The 24,040-nt window shown below is 33.1% G+C and overlaps 1 pseudogene; it reads right to left on the bottom strand.

Annotated features, from left to right (window-relative positions):
• Window positions 1-243: 243 nt before the first annotated feature.
• Window positions 244-23,095, bottom strand: LOC115969265 (annotated as a pseudogene).
• Between the last annotated feature and the right edge of the window lie 945 nt (window positions 23,096-24,040).

The raw sequence follows: 24,040 nt of genomic DNA, 5'->3' as shown, positions 1-24,040 counted from the left end.
TAACCTCTAGTATGTAAGTATATGGACATTATTTCCGATTAGTATGTAAGTGGCCACATATTTCCAATTTCTTATGAATACATCCTATAATTACTGAAGAAAATTCATCAAAAAAAAAAAAAAAAAATTACTGAAGAAAAATTAAGTGAGTAAAACTCACACACTAAGCAACAATGATAAATTTTTATATTTTTTTATTAAGGATGAAAGAACCATATTGGAAATTTCTTGTGTCAAATAAGATCAAGGATAATGTGACCTTAATTCTTCAATTAAAGCATTCAAATCAAAGTAGGATGATCCCCCTTCTTCAACAGCTCTCTTTGCCATCTCCTCAAGTACCATGCCTTTGCCTTGCTCTCATTTCCTCTGTTTCTTCACCCACCATAATTTGCTTCATTGCCCTCTCAATTGCATCCCTCTTGATACTATCTCCCATCACTCCTATCCATTGTCGAACACCAACATCAACCCCAATTTTCAGAACCTGAGTTACTAACTTCTCATTGTAAAATTGCTCTGCACTCAAAGGCCATGTGACCATGGGCACCCCTGCAGTCACTCCTTCCAGGGTTGAATTCCACCCACAATGAGTCACAAATCCTCCAACTGCTTCATGGTCAAGAATCAACACTTGGGGTACCCAACCTCTTAGAATTAGTCCCTTGCCTTCATTCTTTTCTCAAATCCTTTAGGCAACCAATCTTCCTCTTCTTTTTCATGTTTTCCTTTCTTCACAACCCAAATGAATTGTTGTTCAGAAGCCTCAAGACCCATCGCAATCTCCATTGCAATCCCCACAGGTCGAGTTGGGCCAGGTTGGTTTAGGGCCTAAGTCGAACTCGACCCAGATGGATCGAGTTGCTAAATTTTGGACCCATATTCAACCGAATATTTGGGTCGGATCCGACATTTCGGGTAATGGGTTAACCAAGTCGGAGTTGTCGGTTTGTCAGGTCTGGGCCTCAGATTGGGCTAGAATTTTTGACATAATTAAAATTATCGGAATTTCCTTTTTTTGGGCATTTTTAGCCCAAATTACTCAGTTTGGCAATTTAATAAACCCTATTGATTTCAGATTGTTTGAATTCCCCATATATTTCAAATTGGGCCTCTTTTTACTTAATTTATTTTAAAATAGGGCTTCAAGCTTAGTTTATATTATGAACTACACTAGACTTGTTGGGCCTTCAAGACATATCAAACCCAATATAATCTTGCAAATCCTCACAAATTTTCACAAATTTAAACCTGGACAGAATAACACAACACAACACACCAAAAGGCCTTTTTATTTATTTATTTATTTATTTTAATCACCTGTGATCTCTAAAACAATAGAAGCACCTAAGCAGTACATATCAATCCAAATACATAATCTTTCCCACATTAACCACAAAAAATAAACACAACAAAATAGACTAAAGATAGCACAACCCAACTTACAAAAACCCTAATTTTACCATATTTGATCTATTAAACAACACAATAAGCACTTAGGTATTAAGCTAGTAGCTCAACAACTATTAAACCTGCCAACCAAAACAAATAATATTTCTAGCAACAAATAAATCACAACAGATAATACTATACTGCAATATTCCAATTAATGGACATATATACTTAGTACCATAGAGGCAGTTACTGCAAGTTTTTTTGGGCAGTAAACCATAAGGCAAAAGGCTTGCTAGTTATAAAACGTTCCAAGCAATATAATTAGTTCCAAGCAATATAATTAGTTACAATAATCAAATACCATAAGTATTTCCAAAAAATAGCTTCCCAAAGCATTGAATGACTACTCCATAGTTTATAAGTCTATAACTAATAGAAAACAAAACCTATGAACTAAGATTTCTTTTCTATATGCATTGACAGTTGAGTATTGCTAGAAGTTAGAAAAGCGATATATCCAAAAAAGCTTCCAAAATATTCCCAAAAAGCTGCCTTCTTTACAAAATAAATGACCATCCTCCTACAATAGACAAAAAAATATGCAACAAACAATACATTAGTACCAAATACAAGACCAACTAGTAAGGAAACCAAGTTTATAATAGTAAGGGGCTAAAGGCAGAATCATACCAAGTCAGTGATTAATCATCAATGCTAATTAAGGGTCATTTGCCTGAAGTGGAACCCTTGCTTGAACTAGTATTTGCTGTTACACTTGCTGTTGGTTGTTGATTTAAAATTAGAAAAAAATAGGAAATAAACACAATAGATTAAATTTTGCTTGAATACATGAGACATTCAATAAAATTAATAGGCTATAAGTTTCAGAATTTAAACATATTACCTAAGTCAAGTAACTCCTCCTCCAATGCCTCTACATCATCCCTTGACTAGCGATGAGAAATTGGAACTGTGGCTTGAAGCCAATTTTGTGAACATACAAGGTTTTGAACCATGAGAGGGGATAGTGAACTTCGAAATGGATCAACGATGTGGCCTCCAGTGCTAAATGCTGACTCAGATGTAATAGTGGAAACTGGTACAACCAGCACATCCTTAGTAACTTTAGACAACACTTGGTACTTACTACAATTGTCCCTCCACCACTCCAATATCTCAAAATTCACATCCTTTCTACCATCACAGTTTTTAGCCAAATACTTTTCCACCTCATTACTACAACCTACAAATTGCTCAAATTGTAAGAAACGTTCATATCGCAAGTGAACCAACACATATGGATCACTAGCATCACTTTCCAATTATGTCCTCTCATTCCCACTTTGTTCTTGCACATTTGGTGAATGAATAGAAGAGTAAAAATTATACAACTTATACAAAAGATCTTTCACCTTATCAACCATTACTTCTGCCACTGCATTCCCATAAATTCAGAAAAAGAAAACTTCAAAAACCTCAATTTTTTTCCTGGGTCAAGAACCACAGCCACATACAAAAGAGGATTAATTTTCTCCCCTTCCCCCCAAAACTTCTCAAATTTAGTTTGCATGTTTGTGGCTGTGTTTTTCAAGACAGTGTTTTGGGATTTAACTAAATTAGAAATACTCTCCTAAATAACAAAGATCTCATCATAAAAGGCATTTGAAGTAATGTACAAAGAACTGGAGAATTTCTTCGTGCATTATAAAAAAGCCTTAAGAAAGTCACAAATGCCCTACAATTTTGGAAGTCACTCATACAAGGAGATCCCAAACCACCACTATCTTTCTTGGTCCTAAAGTATGACGAATAACCATCATCTTCAAAACCCATTCAAAGGAACACTTTCTCAAATTTTTCAGTAGTTTCTAACATGAGATAGGTCAAGTTCCACCTAGTAGGTACATATACGCTAAGAAGACTCTTGGACTCCATACCTAACCTCTCCATAAAACTCCTAAAAGTTTGATGCCTATTGGGTGAGGACTTCACATAGCTCACAACTTCACGCACCTTGGCAACAAGTGCATCAATCTCTTTTAAACCCTCCCCCACAATGAGATTAAGGATATGGGCACAACACCTCATGTGCATGAACTCATTTCCTAAAACTATCCCATTCCAATCTTTAGTCACCCTTTGCAAAATTTAATTGTTGTTAAATTTGAGCTAGCATTATCTACTGTCAAAGTGAATATCCCATCAATCCCCCACTCACACAAAGACATCTCAATCTTTCTACCTATAGTCCACCCCTTGTGGTCTTCAACTTAACAAAAATTTAAAATTCTCTTATGCAATTTCCAAGCATCATCAATAAAGTGACATGTGAGACACATATAATTTAAATTTTGAATAGAAGTCTATGTGTCCATAGTGAGACACACCCTACAAACCTTGAAGGATTTCCTTAACTTCTCTCTCTCACTATTATAAATGCCAATTACATCTCTAGCCACAGTTTGACGAAATGGGATATCCTTTAATTGAAGCTTAGGTTGTAAGGTAGTTACATATTTCTTAAACCCATACCCCTTGACATACCTAAAAGGCAACACATCAATTATAATCATTTCGGCCAATGCCTTTATAGAAGCCTCAATAGAAAAGGTTGTTGACAGAAAGTGGAACCCATCTTCTCCATCTTTTTTGGGTTCAAAAGCTAATGTTTTCTGCCCTTTAACTAGATCTTCTCTATTAGGGTTCTTGGGACATATTGGCTCATGAGCTAACAAATTACTAGTACCTCAACTCTTTCTATCAGCATTATACGATTTTTGGCAATAATTACAAATAGCCTTAATTTTACTAGTATCACCCTCACCTATCTTTATTTTTTCAAAATGGCCCCAAACAACTGACTTTTTCCAACCACTACAAGTACCACTAGCAGGAACTGTCATACTCACTTGGCAAATGAGATGTGTATTCTTCTAATCATTTTATACTTTCAAATAGGCAAATGCCTTTTCAATATATTTTACTTTTTTTTTCTCTCCTAAACAAGCTGGAAGAGTTCAAATGAATACACATTCACAAGCGCACAAAGAGATCTATTACAAGAAGATGCTAAGATCATTATAAGCACCCAGATTATGTTCTCATTGATTATCTGTTTGTGCTTTGAGGGACATATATGCCACATAAGTGAAACCTTTTTTTTTTTTTGGACTAGTATTGAGATAAGATAGAGAACCAATAATTTATGTTTGTTAAACCAGTGTTATATTCATTATCTAAATTCCACAGTCATTCAGCTGGCATAAACTATATATTTCATTCTCATTCTTAGATTTTGAATCATAACTTTGCACCTTCAAATTTTTTGGAACACACATAGACTTAGCAAACGGAACCAAAGTAGTTAATCAAAAGCATATAATGAAATAACATTCAAAGTTCGGCCAGAAAATAAATTCGTTTTCAAAGGAAAATATTAGTCTATTACTAAAGGATTGAATTGTTGCATTAAACCGGCATCATCATAGCACTCAATCGTATGACATACTTGTTCTCAATAGCATGAAATATATATATAATCATTACATACGTTTTTTCTTAAACACGTTTCTCAATCCGTTCTTTGTTTAGTATTTTCTAGCTTTGACTTTGTTTTGGTCCAATTTCATTCATCAAAAGAGACGAACAACGCTGACTTATATGATTTTTATTGACCTCCTTTTGGATGAGGGATCTGAATTATAAAATTCCTCCACTGTCAACAACTCTTTCATCAATTCCTTTGAATTTTGAGTTAAAGAAAGTTAAAAGGAAAAAGAAAATGTGAGAGATAGAAGAGAGAAGTGGGCATGTGTTTACCACTCGGCCTACTCTTTTCCTGGATTCTTGTCCAATGATGGATTATTCTTTGACCAATTTATAGAAACATACTAAAAAAATATTAATCCATTTTACCCCAAAATATCCCTTTTATCCCAAAATATATAAAAAATACATGGGAGCTTTAAAAAAAATAAAAATGTTTATGCAGACTTTCCATATTTGCCTACCTTTGCCTATGGGAACATCCGTGCGCTTGGCCAAGAGTGTAAAGGCTGAAGGTTTTCGACAGGGAAAAATCTCCTTCAAATAATTAGAAAGGAATGAGATAAGGGTGTTCGCCTGTTTGGGTTGAGGGGTGGGCAATGGGCCTTTGGGTTTAGAGGTTCGACATGTGTGTAGAGCTTGTTCAGAGGCTTTTATTTATAAAATATTTTTTCATTCATATTAGCATTTTCCATTGATGTCAATTTGGGGTTCATTGCTATTTCAATATTCATTTTTTAGTGCTAGGTTTGTGGGTGATTTAATATTTTTTGTGCATAAATCTCATCACATTCCTAGGTGTTTTTATGATTGGAAAGTGCACCAACCTTAAATTAAGATAAATGGAAATTTATTGACCTTTAGGGAAAAAAAATAGAAGAGCTTTTGATAATAATACTAAAATGATAATGCAAAATAATGAATTGGTCTAATTCAGTCTATTTCGGTCCACTTCGGTCTGATTCGGTCCATTTCGATCCACTTGCTTCTATTTCGGTCAACTTTGGTCTATTCGGTCAATTTCTGTCTATTATAATCGATTCGGCCCATCTCGGTCCATTTCGGTCTACTTAGTCTATTCGGCCTATTTCGGTCCACTTTCCTAGAATAAAGTTTCTTTTCCGATTCATTACCAGTTTTTTTTTTTTTTTTTTTCAAAGACATTTAAGAATTTTAATTGATAAAGGGCTTTAATTTTTTTTTTTTGTAGGGCTCGCACAAGGAACTTCTTAAATAGATTAGTAAGGAATTGGAGGTTATTTGTATTGTAGTACTATATTACAGACTCTTTTTATATTGATTGTAAATAGTGCAGACGATTAAAAGATACAAAATCTTACAATCTTATATTCTTATTTATAGACCTGATAAAATTTTCGGTATTAAAAAAAATGGAAAGGACATTTAGAAAAAAAAAATTATAGCGGTCATGAAAACAAAACCTCTCTAACAGATATAAACTATAACGCAAAAAACTTGCAGCGTTTTTTTTTTGGCAGCGATTTTGGCTGCTACAAAAGGCCTATTTTTCTATAGTGATATGGCATATTTATTTATTGCATGTCTACATGAAATAGGTGTTGGAAAGAACCAAAGATTGAGAGAGATGAGATGTACGAGAAGAAGAGTTTTTTTTTTTTTTTTTTTTTTTTTTTTTTTTTAAGAAGAAAGAGAACGAAGCCTTTATTAAGAAAACCCAGCTAAATCAGTCTGAATTTTCAAAAAAAAACTGTAGTGGAATATCCTCCATCCACACAACAAAGTTTGAGATAAGAGTTGAAATATATATTTTCACATGAACCAAAGTAAAAGCTGTATTCATGTATGATGTTGGGAAAAAACATTAAGCATACGATGATTACTCATTAAAGTTCATGTTTTCTTGGTTAATATACATAATAAGAGAATAGAATGAATTCAATCTAGAAGAAAAATATTTACTATAATTTCTAGAAGAATGATGGCATACATATTGTGTAATTTAACCGTCATCATCACATCACCCAGTTGAATTATATACTTGTCCCTCAACAGAACGCCGAATATCGTACCAGCATATTTCAAATTTTATACTTCTTTTTCCATTTCAGTCAATATCTGTCAGTTCAAAGAGCATTTCTGTCTTGATTTCTAGCATACAGTGGTCTAAATTGGAAAACTCAGATTATACTAGTTGACTCCTTTATGGTTTGAGGGAAAATCTCTACTCTATTTTCAACAACCCAATATTAAGTGGAGCTCCCTTTCGCAATTCTTATTTTTTACTTTTGAGAGAGTGCTTTCATATTGTTGAAAAGTCTAACGACACTTTATTATTATACTGCTATACATATGCATCCTTTAGTGATTTGCCAAAATAAACTTGGTTTTTGCATAGGTAATGTCATTGTAGATGTTAGTGAATTTGCTTGTAAAGTCTATAATATGGAACTTGGTTTTTTTTTTTTTTGGGGATTGGAGAATTGAAGGGTGGGCAATGATTCTCACCTATTTGGCTATTTGTTTCTGTGTATAATTTGCATTGCACTGTTCACGCTTTAAATGTAAAAAAAGTTATATATATATATATATATATATATGGACATTTAATGTGAAATTATAGATGTTGCATGGTGTACATCAATGAATATGTAAGAACATTTTTCCTTAAGGAAATGACTGTGTACCAAACTACCAAAGTGTTTAAAGTTTAAACCAATATAGGGAATTTTTTTTTTTAATTTTTTTTTTATTAAAGAAGAAGAAGAAGAAGAAAGAAAGAAAGAAAAGGCCCTAAAGGAAAAACTGTGAGGGCACACAATATATATATATATATATATATATCATAAAATAGTAATTAGAGAAAATGCAAAAGAAAGGTCTTTTCTATTTCTTTTTTATTATCTATCATTGGCCAAAGGCTAAATCCATATATGAACGTATATAATGCGTCCGCCAAGTGGAGAACTGAAAACATAACTTTTTGATGGAGCTTTTACATTGTATTTTCCAACTCTTGCCTACTCAATTTTGAAAAAAAGGTCAATTAGGCTAGTTTGCACTTCTCTCTCTCCCCACTTTCATTCCATCTATACCAATATAAATACCCACTTATGTAAACCTATCATTACTAAGAATTAACATCTAGCTCTTTGTTTGTATCTTGCCCTCTTAATTATTTCACTTTCTAGTCACTTTCGTAAGTTGCAAATCATACTATGGGTTTCACAATTGCACAAGGACTCATGCTTGTGTTGCTAATTGCTTCCACAATGGCAGTTAGCACAGCCAACAAGGGTTGGCAATTTGGGAATTGGCCTTACCGTGGCCCTTATCACCCCAATAATACACAAACTTCCAACAGGATCATCGTGGGTGATTCCTACCACTGGAATTATGGCTTTAACTACACCGATTGGGCAATCAAACATGGTCCTTTCTACCTAAATGACACTCTAGGTGAGCTTGATTACTTTGCTATTGCTACTTGTTACATATTGCCATGCATAGTTCAGGTTGTAAAATATAGTGACCAAAATCATATTTTTAAACCGCTTGTGTTTTTATGACAAGTTATAAAATTCATCAAGATATCAAAATAGTCAATTCTAACTTTGAACTTTTTCTTCACTTTATTTATTCATAGATTATCAAGTTGGATCCTTAAAGGGACATGAAAATGTGTGCAATTTTTTTTTTTTTTGGTTGTTGTTGTTGTTGTATGCAAATATGCATAGAAAATAATTGTTTATATAATGTTGATTGCAGTTTTCAAATATGATCCCCCAACTCCAAAAACATTTCCTCACAGTGTTTACTTGCTACCAAACCTCCGGAGCTTCATTAAATGTGACCTGAAAAATGCCAAGAAGTTGGGAAATGTGACACAAGGAGCTGGGGAGGGCTTCGAGTTTGTGCTGAAAAGGCCATGGCAACCTCACTACTTTGCTTGTGGTGAGCGCAATGGCTTTCATTGCGTGAATGGAACCATGAAGTTCTTTGTGATGCCAATATTCCGCTGGTATAGATAATTATTAGAGAATGTGCATGCCATGGGAAATTTTACTTACTAATATCTTTTTATGTTTGTTGTATTTTAGCAAATAATGAGAGTTTATATATATATATATATATATATAAAATTACAAAAACTACTCTAAACTATCACCCAATTTTTGATGTGTTACCTAAATTTTGAAACTGAGCAATCAATCCATCAACTTCACTTAAAATTACAAATAGCCTATATTATTATGATTATTATTATTAAATTAAATCAATTTAACTCTGAGGGATTTTTATTATTATTTAAGGAATTAAATGAATGCAAGTTTAGAAGGGAAGACAAGAGGCGATTTGACTGAAATTATTTTAAATCACTTGGAAACTATTTGTAATTTTAAATAAATATTAAGGGATTGGTTGCTCATCTTAAAGATTATGAGTCACATTCTAAATCGGGTAATTTTTTTTTTTTTTTTTCCTTTCCATGTCCTTACAGACAATGTTATGAGTTATAAATGATTGAGATGATAGAGAATAAATGTATCAATTGTGACTGGGTATTCATGCTCCACGGAGGTGCCTCTTGCATCCTTGCTTTTTTTTGAGAAGCTCCTGCATCCTTGCTAGTCTTACTGTAATATTTACAATTATATATTGAAAAGTCGGAATCTTCTACAATTGGAAATGTTTGTGACATTTGGCATAATGATCAATGTTTGTCAATGCACAAAATCATTACTTGGATGTACATGGAGATGGTTTGGAATTCTATTAATATCCCAATATCAGCTTATTTGATTTGATGATGATCACCACCAAAGAAGATATAAAAATGTAGCTTGAAGGTGAGCTAACCAGCTAACTACTTAAGGCCAGAGGCTAGAGAGCACGAGTATGGGTATGGATACAAATATGTGTACAATGTGACTATATGAGCATTTTTTGAAAAATTATAACATGACACAATAGTATAACACAGATAACATAAATACGGTACTTCAAATGAAGTGTTCGTCCTCCCTAGTTAGTAGTTAGTAAGGGAAAACAAATTACAAATACGATGATCAATGTTTTAGAGCAAAAGCTGTCATGTTTGGTTTAAATATTCGAATTAATTTTTATAAAGACATAGTGTATATATAGACATTTACATTATCCAACAAAAAATTGTCCCATAATTTGTTTCCCTCATATAGAAGAACGGAAAATATCACATACAATCATAACCATATTAAATGTTTATTTGCTATATAATTTTTATATTTGTATTAAAAAATATATGAGTGAAGAAAAAAAAAGGCAAGAAGGCTTAATTGGAGTTCATCTCACAATGAGGTGTTATATTGTAGGGATGTTAGGAAGATAATATGGATGGGAAGACTGATTTTTTTTTTTTTTTTTGATAAAATATAAAATGTATAGGGATGCTACTTGACCAAAAAGTTTAAGATAAAAAGTTTGAACCTAATTATGTTATATTACCTAATTATGTTATTATTATTATTATTATTATTATTACACTTTCTATTGCTTAGTGTGCCTTATCTTTTAAGCATAATCAAAATGAAATGAGTATTTCTAAAAATTTCTAAAGTGAGAATGTTAAAGTATTCTCTACATTTTTATTAGAGAGGTACTACGTCTATAATATTTTCATAACAAATTATAAATGGTTAGTTGTTATTGGTTTTAATTTGAACTTACAACTGAAATTACTTTTCTACCCCACTAATAACAATCCATGACAACTTGCCACATAGAATTTATTGTAAAAATATTATGGACATATCATTTCTCTTTTTCCTACGAGATAAGAGAAGCACAAAACCAATAATTCATGTTTGTTAAACTAGTGTGATGTTCATCATTTAAATTCCAGGTAGTCATCAGTTGGCATATTCTATTTCATTCTCACTCTTAGATTTTGAATCATGAATTTGCACCTTCAAATATTGTGGAACACAAATATACGTAGCGAAAGGAACCAACTTTTTGTTTTTAGAAGAAAAAAAAATTAATTAAATTCCGAAGAAAAAATATTATATGATTAAAGGAATATGTAGTTACATAAAACCGTCATCATAACATCACTCAATCGTATGACATACTTGTTCTCTCAATAGCATGAAATATATATTATATAATCATTACATACGTTTTTTCTTTAACCACGTTTCTCAATCCGTTCTTTGTTCAGTAGTGTATTTTCTAGATTTTTGACTTTGTTTTGGTCTAATTTCATTAGAGACAACCAGCGCTGATTTACATGATTTTCGTTGACCCCCTTTTATTTGAGGGAAGAATTATAAAATTCCTCCACTATCAACCACAACCCATTCATCAATTCCTTTGAATTTTAAGTTAAAGAAAGAAAAAACGACCAAGAAAATGTTGGAGGCCAAATATACTTTCCATTGGTTAGTATGAGAGACATGAATTTAAATACTCTCGTGTTTTTTTATTAGTAAAAAATGATAAGCTTTCTTACCCAAAAATAAAAATAAAAATATGGGAGCTTTGAAAAAAATGAAAATATTTATCCAAACTTTCCATATTAAGCCCACCTATTGAGTTGAGTCATTGACCAAGCACACAGAACACGCCCAAAATACATTAGTTTGGTAGCGGAAGCAAGGAAGACGATTTCGTACCGTACCGGCCGGTTCCGTCAGAATATTCCGTTCTGGCGCCTAAATCGGTACAAAAACAAGGCTGAATCGTATCGCCCAAAATACCGGGGTGTACCGGCTTGTTTCGGCTATTCCGGCGAATTTCAGAGCTTTTGGGCAGTATTTTTGTTTCGGACCAGTACAAATATAACTGGGTTTTTTTTAAAAAAAAAAGAAACTTAATACTTACAGTAACTAGTGACCATCATTGGAGCATCAGCTTGCTAGATCATCAACAACATCATCTTCTTCTTCGTTTTAGCCACTTACATCTTCTTTTTAGCCATTGTTATCGCTCCCTTCTTCGTCTGCTCTCTCCCTGCTTCATCTGCTCTGCTTGTTTAAATTCTCTCTACTTTTTTGAGGAGCTTTTTCTACTTGAGAAACCGAAAAGGGTGTTTTAAATTTTACATTAATGTTGGACTAGTATAAGATATACTGTTTTACATTAATGTTGGACTAGTATAAGTTCAGTTTCTCTTGGTTTCTCCGCCAGAACCATAAAAGCCTTTTATTTTATTTGCTTGTCCCAAAGCCACGTGACTCACATTGGTTCTTATCTCTTGCTTATTTTGCTCTTTCAATTACTTTTTTTTTTTTAGTCAATTGCTTAGATGGGCAAATGTCAACTTCTAGTGGTATGGAGTTTACTCTATTTAACTAATTACGTGGATTATAAAAATTTTCTCCATCACAGTTTGTTTATCCTTTATTTTATTTTAGAATGTCCCAAAATATTGTCCTATTTCTAAAAATAAAAGTCATTAATTTACTAATGTTCCTATTATACTCCTAATATTATCCTACTTTATTAATTTATTAATATTCCTATTATACTCCTATTTCTAAAAATTAATCTAATTGGAACACCTTTTTAGTTGTCTCATTAAGAATAACTCTTAAAAAATTAAAAAATAAAAAAAACTGATAAATTTATTTAAAGCATTTTTATAAAGCAGACAAGGTAATAAATGATATTCCCTTAAAAAATTTGACTTTTCAAACAGGACAAACAAATTGGGACAGAGGAAGTAGAAATTTAGCTATTCTTATAATGTGTTATCAAATTCTTTTAGTTGTAAAGAACATAGAAGGTATAGGCTCTAAGAGAATTATTATTATTATTATTATTATTATTATTATCAGGGGCGTAGCTAGGAATAATTACTTTGGGGGGGGGGGTGGGTTGTAGTAGAGATATACTAAATATAATTCATAAGTCTATTGAATACAAAATTATTAACTTTCATATATCATCATATTTTTATACATTAATGAACATGAAAAACTGTCTAGTTCAATGTAGACATACAAAAAAGATTGAGAGGTAGCAAGGTAGACAACAGATTGCATCCCTTGAAGGTGAGTATTCCAACCAATTTCAATGTGATTCAAACCACGAAGATTGAAAACCACGAAGATTGAAATCTACGACGATGATTGTTCGGTCCTTTGTATGGATACTCTATGTTTCTAGGTTGATATGGACCAACTATGAGATAAGCACGTCAAATTTCATCTTATTCGTTGACAGGGAATTCATATATTTGTTTACGTGATACTAGATCACGATCTATTTTGCTATTCAGACTTCAATATTTAGTTCAGTTGTTGAGAAAAAAAGAGAGAAGTGAGATGAGAATGACTGAATGAGATACCTTGAGGAATTGAGGTGAGGGCTTAAGGTTGAGGTGATGAATAAGTTAGCGGGCTAGTGGAGGCTACGGGCGTCACGGCAAGCGGGTGAGGAGATTGTTTCCAAGGCAGAGGCGTGACACTATTGGAGGCGTGAATTGAGAACTGAGAAGGAAAAAACCCAAGGTGTAGGTGTGACAGTCAAATTGTTCTCTGTTTTTTGATTAGGTATTTTAGATTTGGGGTTGGGCTGGGCTGGAAGTGTGTTTAGTTTAGACTGGAAGTGTGTTTAGTTTAGAGGAGAAAATTTTTATTTTATTAAGGATTTGGGGTTGGCTGGTGGGGCTAGATGTGGGCCAAGGTTTTTCTTTTATTTGAAGTTGTATTGGACTAGAACTCTAGCAGAATTGTTGAAATAATTTTGGGGGGGGGGGGCAGATATTAATTTTTAGGGGGGCTCAAGTCAATTTTATATATACTCTAAGGGAAATTTGAAAATTTTTTTTGGGGGGGGGGGGGCAAGGAGCCAAGTGGCTCCGCCCTTTATTATTATTATTATTATTATAGCGGTAATCCCGAAACGGTACACCGGTACCGAAATATTTCGTTCCAATAACCAAACTAAAACGGCTTCCGGTATGGTATTGACTCCCTTGAACGAAAGTCCTCAATGAAATAGTGTTTGGAGACCCAAGTATTGTTGGACATAGCCTCTATGTAGGGAGCACATGTGTTTTCTGCAGGGCTATACTAAATTCATAATACAAATGTAGTCTTGACAACAACCGAATAAAATTGGAAGTTTGAACCTATTATTGTGTTTGTTTGTTTATATATATATATATATATATATATATATATATGCAAGAAAATGGTAAGAACATGAGGCAAGTCACATCCTACCCAGGGAGATACACTCTTGATGCATATGATCCCACAATCCCAGGTGTTAATTGTGGTTTGGATCCAAGCATTAATAGCGAGGAGGATGAAGGATGAAGGTCAACCACTAGACCTCCCACTTGGGGTTATTTGATGCTTAATACTTAACTACTTGAGATGGTATATCATATATTCGGTGGTTACATATAACGGATAAATGTTCTTCTTCTTTTTTATTTTTATTTTTTGAGAAACATGTCCTTATTCATAATTACCCATTATTGAATTCAAGGTTTTTCATTTGTTTCTAGGTCCATTCCTCTCGTCTTTTCCTCTCTTTTTTTTCAAGAATATCATGCATTTATGAGGTTAAGGGTGTGATCCATGGTTTTAAAAACTGGACCGAACAGTTTAACCAGAAACCGAATATATATAGGACCAGTCCAATTAAATTAGTAGTTCAGTTGTGAAAATTGCTAGTTCAACCGATAAAAATAAAAAACTGGACCCATTTTCGGTTCATTGATCGTTCCAATATTTAAAACCTTGGTGTGATCACTTATGTATAACATGGTAAGAATAGATTTTCCCAATTACATTTACAAATAATTAAAGGTGGGAAGTTTTAAGAATAACAAAAATAAGGGATGAAATTGAATCAATTGACTTGATAAAAAAAGAGACTCATTTATGTTCATTTCTTAATAAACAAATCAAGCTTTAGCCTTTGTTTTAAACAAACAAGCCAAGCCCAAACAAACATAATTGTTCATTAACAAACTCATAAGCAATAGTGTTTAATACAAAACAAGCTGAATTTAAGATTTTATGTTCTTGATACATAAATCCATTACTCATATTTGAATATAGACATGGCCCACTACTTGGACAATTTACCCAAAGTTCAAATAACCCAATCACTCTAAAGCATTTGCATCAACTCATATAAAAATTTGTGTATATTTTAGCTTAAGAACTTTTTTTAAAAAAAATACTCACTTTTCAAAATACCCCACGTCAAATTATCTATTTTACGTTACATTTCATTAAAATACTATTTCTTTACCAATTTCTTTTTATTATTATCTCAAACCACATCCCTCTCTTCCTCATGGGGTAAAATAAAAAATTATTAAAATAAGAATTTACAAAGCTACAATAATTGTCTGTATTTACACGGTTATTGTAGTAACAAAATAAATATACACATTTATAGATTAATTAATGTGAGTACTTTTAGGCTTAAATGTGTAAACTTGAAAAAAATTTCTATTATACATACTCTAATGTGAGTGCTCTAATCATCATCATTTTCTTCTTCTTTTCTTCCTTAAATAAATAAATAAAAACTCTTCCTATCTAACTTAACTACATATTACGGGTGTGCAAAGGTGTTGATTTTTTTGTTAAAAGAAATTAAAAGGTGTCGGTTAAAAAGTATTTAAAAATGTCACTTATAATAGTTTCTATCTAGATTTTGGGGGGGGGGGGGGTGGGAGAGATTTTGAAGAGAAACCCTTCAAACTCCTCTTACATCTTTTTATTGGATATGAATCTTAAAAATATAACCATTGGATTGCATGTCTTTATTATATTCTCCATGCTTGCAAGATTTTAAGAAAATAAAATATCAGAATCTATGTCATCAATCAAATGTTTAAATTTCAAGTTTTTGTGGTCTAAAATTATGTATACAAAATAAATTTATTGATTGAATAGTGAATAACATCTAATTTGATTAAAATTTGACATGCATATTAAGAATATAAAGAGCATACAATCCAACAATGGCTAAATTTTTAAAATTCACATTCAATAAAAAATATATATATAAGAAGAATTTGGAGAAAAACCTTGTCCTTTTAGGGTACACCGTCTCACTTAAACACGTTGGTGTAATTTATAGTTGAAATAGGGAACTTTCATTTAAGATACCTTCTTCAAAAATATTAGAAAGTTTCACTTAAATTAGAAAGTTCTTAGAGCACTAGCATCAGGTGTGCCAAATGCCAAATATTTGGCATTTGGCACACCAAACATCGCTCTATATATTAATTAAAATATTAATAACTTTTGTGCATGTAATAAGTTATATATATATTTTACAATTATAAAAAATGTGATTTTATTTGTAGAAAAATTATAATAAATATTTTTTAATCCCACTTTATTTATTTTTTTAGACAAATTAAATTAAATTCATTATTTTATATAATAGTAACACTTCTTTTATATATATATATATATATATAAGCATTTTTTAAGAATTCCGAAACACCCTAAAACGGTATGCCAAAATAAGCTGGTACTGAAATATTACATTCTACTAGACAAACCAAAACGGGGTCCAAAGTGGAATTAGTAACATTATTTTTTCCATTCTCTGCCCTTTATGGTAGATGAATGTTTTATAGTAACTTTAATGTTTGCAAGCTGTGGGTTCCAGTTAACTCAATTAGTAAAATCTCTGATAGTTGTATAAGGAATCTGAGGGTTCAATCCCCGCCTACACCAAAAACTGATTGGTGTCGTGGTCTGATGATAAAAAGTTATCATTAGGAGCGGACGTCATAAGTTGAAACTCTCTCTCTCAAAAAAAAAATCAGTATAAAAAAAAAAAAAAAAAAAAAAAACACAAAGAGGAAAAATAAAAAGATAAGTAAGACTATTAAATATCAATTAACTACAACCATATCCTGAAAAACTAAAACCGAAACAAATCCTGATATTTTTTTTAATTCAATTAAATAAATATAAAAAGAGGCATCCAGATTCATAAACAAAAAACAAAAAAAAACAAAGAAGCTAAAAAATGGAAGCAGGAGGGAGTAAAAAAGAAAAAGAGTTAGAACTAGAAGTGAAAGAAAAAAAAGAAAAAAAAAAGAAAAGAAAAGAAAACAAAACAAAACAAAGAAAAAAACAAAACAAAAAACACAAAAAACAAAAAACAAAAATTAAAAAAAAAAAAAAAAGGATCAAAGAAAGCAAGAGGAGCAAAGAAAAATAAAAAAGGAAGAACGAACAAAGAAGCACAAAGGACCAAATAGTCTTTACCTACACAACTTTTTATCTCTTCTTTTCTCACTATTTTGGAGAGATTGTGATTTGGTGGGTAGAAAAGAAAACAATCAAGTCTTACCAATTTTATCGGTCCCTTCATTCCAACTAAATAATCTCCTAACCATTTCCTCTTTTATTTTCCAGTTGCTTTTTTCCATCCTCCCCAAAATCATCCCAACCAAACATGCAATAACAGTTGCTTTAGAGCATTCTTATCAAAAATGCTAAAAATGCTAAAAATCAAATTTAACCACCAACACACAAAAATACCCACTACATTAAAGCTTTCAAATGCCAAAAATTTTGACACTCAACTATAATAAGCTATTATCTATAACAGCTCATTGTAGTAGTAATGTTAAACTATTTTTTTTTTTTTTATTCCAACAGTCTCTTTTTCTCACTCTTCCTCTTTCTTATTTTTCTCTTCTTTCTTCTCTCTCCTCTCTCACTTCCCTCTTCTCTCTTTCCCATGGCTTCTGTTTCTCTTTGTTTCACAACTTAAGCTCCTCCTTCCAAGGCTGAACCTCCATGGACAATCTCCACAAGCATGCCACCACTCACCACCACCTTCACTATGGGAATCTCAAGGCCGAACTCTCTCTTCTCTTAAGCTCTTTCTATTTTCCTTCTTTTTTTTTTTTTTTTTTTTTTTTTTTTTTTGATCAGTGGGTTTGGGAATTGAAAAATTAGATTTTTTTTTTTTTTTAATTTCATTATTATTTGGGTTTGGTTGTTAAGGTTTGAAAATAAGGGATTTTAGTTTGGATTTGTGTTTGACTTCAAAGTGGGTTTGAGTTTGTGATTTGGTTTTGGGTTTGTTTTTATTTGTGACTTTGGTGGTTTGGGGTTAAGGATGTGGGTGGTGGGGATTGTGGCAGTAGGTGTGGGCGGTGGCGGCTGGTGGTAGTGGATGTGGGCAACAGCAGGGGTTGAGTTTTGCAGTGGGTTTTGGTGGTGGCTGTGGCAATGGGTGTGGGTGGTGGTGGCTAGTGGCAGTGGGTTGGGTTTTGCAATGGATTTCAGTTTGTTTCACAGTGGCTTTCGGTGGATTTTAGTGTGTTTTGCAATGGGTTTCGGTGGGTAGTGGCAGTGGGTTGGGTTTCTAATGGTGGTGGTGGCTTGGGTTTTCTGATGATGGCGGTCGTTGGTGGTGGCCATAAGTGGTGGCTTGGGTGTTTTTGTTTGGGAGAAGAGATACACAAAGAAAGAGAAAGGAAGAGATGCAGAGAATAAAAAAGAATAAAGAAATTATATTTTAATGAAGTGGTAAAAAAAATATAAAACCTTTGATGCTAATGTATATTATAAAGTTGGATGTTAAAATAAATAAAGTAGTGTTTTGAGATGCTAAATACTATTTTTTTTAGCATTCTTGATGTGAATGCTCTAAGTACCTTTTGGGTAAAGGGATGGAACCAAGATTTTAAATCAGGGGACGAGAGCTTGAGTAAAAGAATAATCATGAAAATTAAAATAAACATCCATTTAGTATTAATAAACTATCAATAAATATAAAGAAAAAACCATTGTTTCGTAATACATTACAATGCAAGAATATATATATATATACACACACACACATATATTGTTTTCTTTTTTGGGATTAAGAGAGAGAGAGAGAGAGAGAGAGAGAGAGAGAGAGAGAGAGGAGTGTGTTGGGAGGACATAGCTGGGCGAGAGAGACACAACACAGGAAGAGAAAAGTGGACATTTCACCGTAACTTTAACAGTTGCTTTAGTTTTTTTAGGAAATCAAATGTTTGGTAAAGCCAAGTTACGAAACCTTGGATAGATAGAGAGATATGAATGTGTTTTGATTCTTCTCTCATATCTTGTTTTATTGATATATTATTGCAACTTTCTTAATCAATTTGGACAATTTTCCAAACTATAATTCCAACATTAGAAAGCTAGGTTCTTGGGTTTTGATTTGGGAATTGAGTTGATGTTTTGTGAAACGATGTCATAATGTTTGACTAAGTTTTGTGTTTTTATTTTGGGTGAAACGGGGTCATTTGGAGAAGCCAGCTCTTGAATTTTTTTAAAGTGGTTTAAGGGCTGATTCCCCCCCCCCCCCCCCAAAAAAAAACAGTCAGCAATCCTATGTGCCACTTAACAGCAAAAACTAACCGAGGGGTGGGAATTGCTAACGGAACCAAACTTTAGAGTGTAAAATCAAATTTCTGAAACGTTGGGGTGTAAAATCCGAAGAACCTCAAACTTCAGGAGTGTACTTTACAATTTACCCTATAATATTTTAACCTCTAGTAGGTAAGTATATGGACACATATTTCCGATTAGTATGTAAGTGGCCACATATTTCCAATTTCTTATGAATACATCCTGTAGTGCTACAGCTGGCATAATGGTTCAGCTTCTCTGCATGCTTCACTCGTGTGCATCCTCTGGCGGCTTGCCAGTCGTGAGCTACCCGCAAAATCCAGTCGTGAATCCCTGCTTCAGTGCACAGTTTTGAGCATTTCTTCACACTCTCTCACACACTACCCTTACATGATTCCCACCTAAATACAAGGTTTCTAAGTGCTGAATTACAAGCAAATTGACACGGAATAAAACCAATAAGATGGTTGATTAAATTCAACCCTACAATCTCCCCATTTGGCTATTCCATGACAATACCCTAAAACAAACTCTAGACTTAACATGTGAGTTGGGAACAGTTGAACAAAATTCATTCACACCAAAATCTAGAATCTATGAAGCTCTTGAACCATAAGAATAAGTATCTCCTGAAACACAACAACACAGTATGATCATTGTATGCAGAAAACTTGTAATGCATATGGAGCAAGCACAATGTGATGAAGCAAAATGGACTTAAGCAATAAACCATTGCTTGACCAAAAACGAACAATCACTATAAATAGTGATCATAATGCTCATTCACACACGGAATAAACATTTGGACATACAAACTAATAAGCTTAATGCAAAGTATTATTTGCATGTCCAACACTCAAAAATCTTTTTGGATTGATCCATATATGGTTGAGCACACATACATCACATTTAAACAAGAACAATCGAATAAATGAATAAGGCATTCATTGAACATATGGCATGTATGTTGTGTGTGTGTATCAATTGTGGAATAATCCTTAGTCTAGAATGAAACTTTAATGATCAATTCAATCAAGTCATACACAACTAGTACTAAGTCAAGTGGTCTATCTCAATTAGAGAAATGAACATATATGATCTCCCACAAGAAAATGATTACATATCTTTGAAGTTTTTCATTTGGCTTCTTTACAATTCATAACATTTGATCATATTGAATCAATACATCTCATTTTGAGATCGATGTCTGAAATTTTTTATATTTCAATTTAATGAACAAGCCTTTGACTTTTTGGGTATCATACATTTTCATAAAAGTCGCTTTCCCTTTTTTCTAGTCGAATATTAGTATGTGCGATGGCTTTTGCAGCTCATTATCTCTTTTCATTTTAAGATTTACATTGATTGAGCTCTTTAAGCAAAAAATAATAAAAAGTGTGGGAAGATATATAGGCACAAGTCTATGCAAGTATCAAAACCATCAAGACTATTGACCAATAATTCATGACAAGCTTGAAGATCGATTTACAGCAATCACACATAGATTTCAAGATTTTTCCCACAAAAATAGATGTGCATACATAACAAGCTAAACTCATAAATGCACTATGCCATTAGTACGAAGGAACAAGGCCAAACTCACATGTGAAATGTGCTCAAACATATACGATCAAACTTTTTGGATTTTTCACTTTTTATGTGTTTTTGGATTTTTACACACACAAAAACAAAAGCATAAAAGTAAGATCAAATGCAAAAACAATCAAAACAATGCATATAAAGAGATGCATGATGCACAAATGCATGACAATGAAACATCTAATGCATGAAGGGTCCAACATAGATCGAAAGAATTAGATCAAGGACCAAAAGAATAAAAGCTCAACCATAGGAACCCTTCCTCATCCAAACACAACGATTATTTGGAATGAGTGTCTCATGAGAAGTGAGACGAGGGTTGGAAGAATGAGAACCGAAGATGCATATAAACAAGGAGTTAAGAGCATTAAATACTTTCTTTAATGACATGCTATTTTCACTCAAATCCGATTTACCCTTTTTAGCATAGCTTCCAAGAAGCTCAAGTTTCTCTTTTCTTTTAATTATTTTAAGAGTATGAAACTTAGAACAATGAGGTCTTAAATGATTAGAAGCACCACAATAGTGACATACAATGTATTTAGGTCCACTAGGCTTTTTGGGAAGGGATCTAGTAACATGGTTTTGTTTCCTCTTCAACTTATGACATTGAGGTCTTATATGACCAATAACACCACAATGGTGACAAGTTTGAACAAACTTAGATCCATCCAAAGCCTTAGGTTGAGACCTAAATGAAGGCTTTGACTTAAAAGCCTTTCTCTCAATCTTTTGATTATTAAAGGCAATTTTTAGCACCTGAGATCAAAGGCAATACAACCTTAATTCTTCAATTAAAGCATTCAAATCAGAGTATGATGATCCTCCTTCTTCAACGACCTTCCTTGCCATCTCTCCAAGTGCCTTGGCTCTAGCCACTTCTTCACCCACCAAAATTTGCCTCAGTGCCCTCTCTATTGCTTCCCTCTTGATACCATCTACCACCCAAGTCCATTGTTGAGCACCAACACTAATTCCAATTTTCAGTACTTGAGTTATCAACTTCTCATTGTAAAACTGCTCAAAAGCCATAGGCCATGTGACCATGGGCACCCCTAAAGCCACTCCTTTTAAGGTTGAGTTCCACCCACAATGAGTCACAAATCCTCCAATTGCTTCATGATCAAGAATCAAAACTTGGGGTGCTCAACCTCTTATAATTAATCCTTTACCTTCCATTCTTTTCTCAAATCCTTTAGGTAGCCAATCTTCCTCTTCTTTCTCATTTTTGCCTTTCCTCACAACCCAAATGAATTGCTGCTTTGAAGCCTCAAGACCCATTGCAATTTCAAAAAGCTGAGAATCACTAAAGTTTGGCGTACTCCCCAAACAAATATAAATAACCGAATTGGGTTTCTTTTTACAAAGCCATTTTAAACATTCATGTTCATCAATGGAAGCTTCCTTTCCCCTTTGGGCTTTATCTTAAGAATCCTTGTTTCATAGTGAAACTGGACTTATATGCCACGCCTTTCTTCCCAAAACTTTCCTGTAATGATCCGCATAAGCCGGTTCAAGCTCATAGAAGCTGTTAACAACCACCCCATAGCTTGTCAACTCTGATTCAATAGCTTCTTTAAACAACTTGGAAAAGTCCGTTTCAACTTCTTGTAAAGTGAAGTCAGCAAGTTGCATCCTTGTCAACTTTATCTCCCCTGGAAAACTAGGAAAGACAAAAGGTTCAGAGTCAGAGAAAACTTTCTTGTGGGGTTCAAATAGTGTCAAACTATGGGTTGCATATAGGGAGAAAAAACTGAACCCCTCGAAAACAAGCCTAGGAATACCAAATTTAGCTGCAACATCAGTTGCCCACGGAAAGAACATGTCGGCAACAAGGCAACTAGGTTGGTACTCTTCTAGAAGTTGCTCGAGTGGTTGTTGGAGCATTTTAGTGGCTTTGATAAATTTGTCAGACATATCTTGCTGGGAAGTCACTGAGTCAATATTCTCACATCCTTCAGGCAGGCCAGCCTCTACAGCCGGGAACTTGATGATTTGGATATCAATGTTGGTGCCACGCATTTTGGAGAATAATGGCACGTTGCGAGGAGTAGTGACAATGGTTGCCTTCACACCCGCGCTGCAAATAGCTTCGCCGCGTCCATCATTGGTATCAGGTGACCATGGCCCATCAAAGGGAAGAAGAATATGTGAAGCTGACGACTTTTGCTACCCATAACACCTGGAACAAGCGGAAATAGAGAGGTTATTAGGCTAGGCTATATTTTGCTGTGTTGGAAGGAGAAATTTGTTAGACATGAACATAGACACAGTACATTATATAGTAGCACACAGGGAGACAGGAATACTTTGGAATATTCTTCTTTACGGTGTTAAGTGCAACGCTCTGATCATTTCAGTGTCCACAAGTTGTTGCTCACTCGCTCCTATAGTCCAATTTACAGAAACTAGTTTGTTCCTGCTAATAATGATAATTAGTTTTCAATTACCAAGTTCTTACAAAGCTGATTTCATTTGAGTTTGACTAGCACGACACAACCAACATCTACAATTACAGATATTGACAAGGTGTTTTTATTACACAAATGGCCGGTTCAATAGGTGATACAATTGATGCAATTGTTTAAAACCCTCAAATAAAAGAAGGCCCCACTTGCCAAAAAAATTATATATACTAACCTCTTCTATTTTTTGGGTAAAAATTAATGATTTGCATTTATTATAATTTTAGATTTCTACTTTTTCCCAAAAAAAAAAAAAAAAAAAAAACAAAAACAAAAACAAAAACAAAAACAAACGTGTGGTGAGTTTTGTAGATTAGAAAAGTTTTAAAACTAACAAAAGAGTGATCCTATTTTATAGGGAGTTAGTAAGTAGAAGTACGAATTTAAATCAACGTAAAAGTAGGAGTTTATTAAAAGCATGAAGGCATTTCAATATAGAAGTACGAATTTATTATTTTTATCAATTTACTATTTCAGCCTCATTTTTAAGTTTCAGGTTGGGGTATTTTTTACAGTAAAAAAAAAAAAAAAACAATAACTAACTTTTTTTTGCCAATTTACTATTTTAACCTCATTTTTAAGTTGTTGGTTAATTAATTTAGGGGTATTTTTGACATAAAAAAAACAATAACTAACTTTATGAATCCTCTTAATATATACAGATAATATATTTATCTATAT

This window comes from Quercus lobata, chromosome 11 (genome assembly GCF_001633185.2).
Source record: "Quercus lobata isolate SW786 chromosome 11, ValleyOak3.0 Primary Assembly, whole genome shotgun sequence".
NCBI lineage: Eukaryota > Viridiplantae > Streptophyta > Magnoliopsida > Fagales > Fagaceae > Quercus > Quercus lobata.
This window is presented reverse-complemented; position numbering and strand designations above follow the sequence as displayed.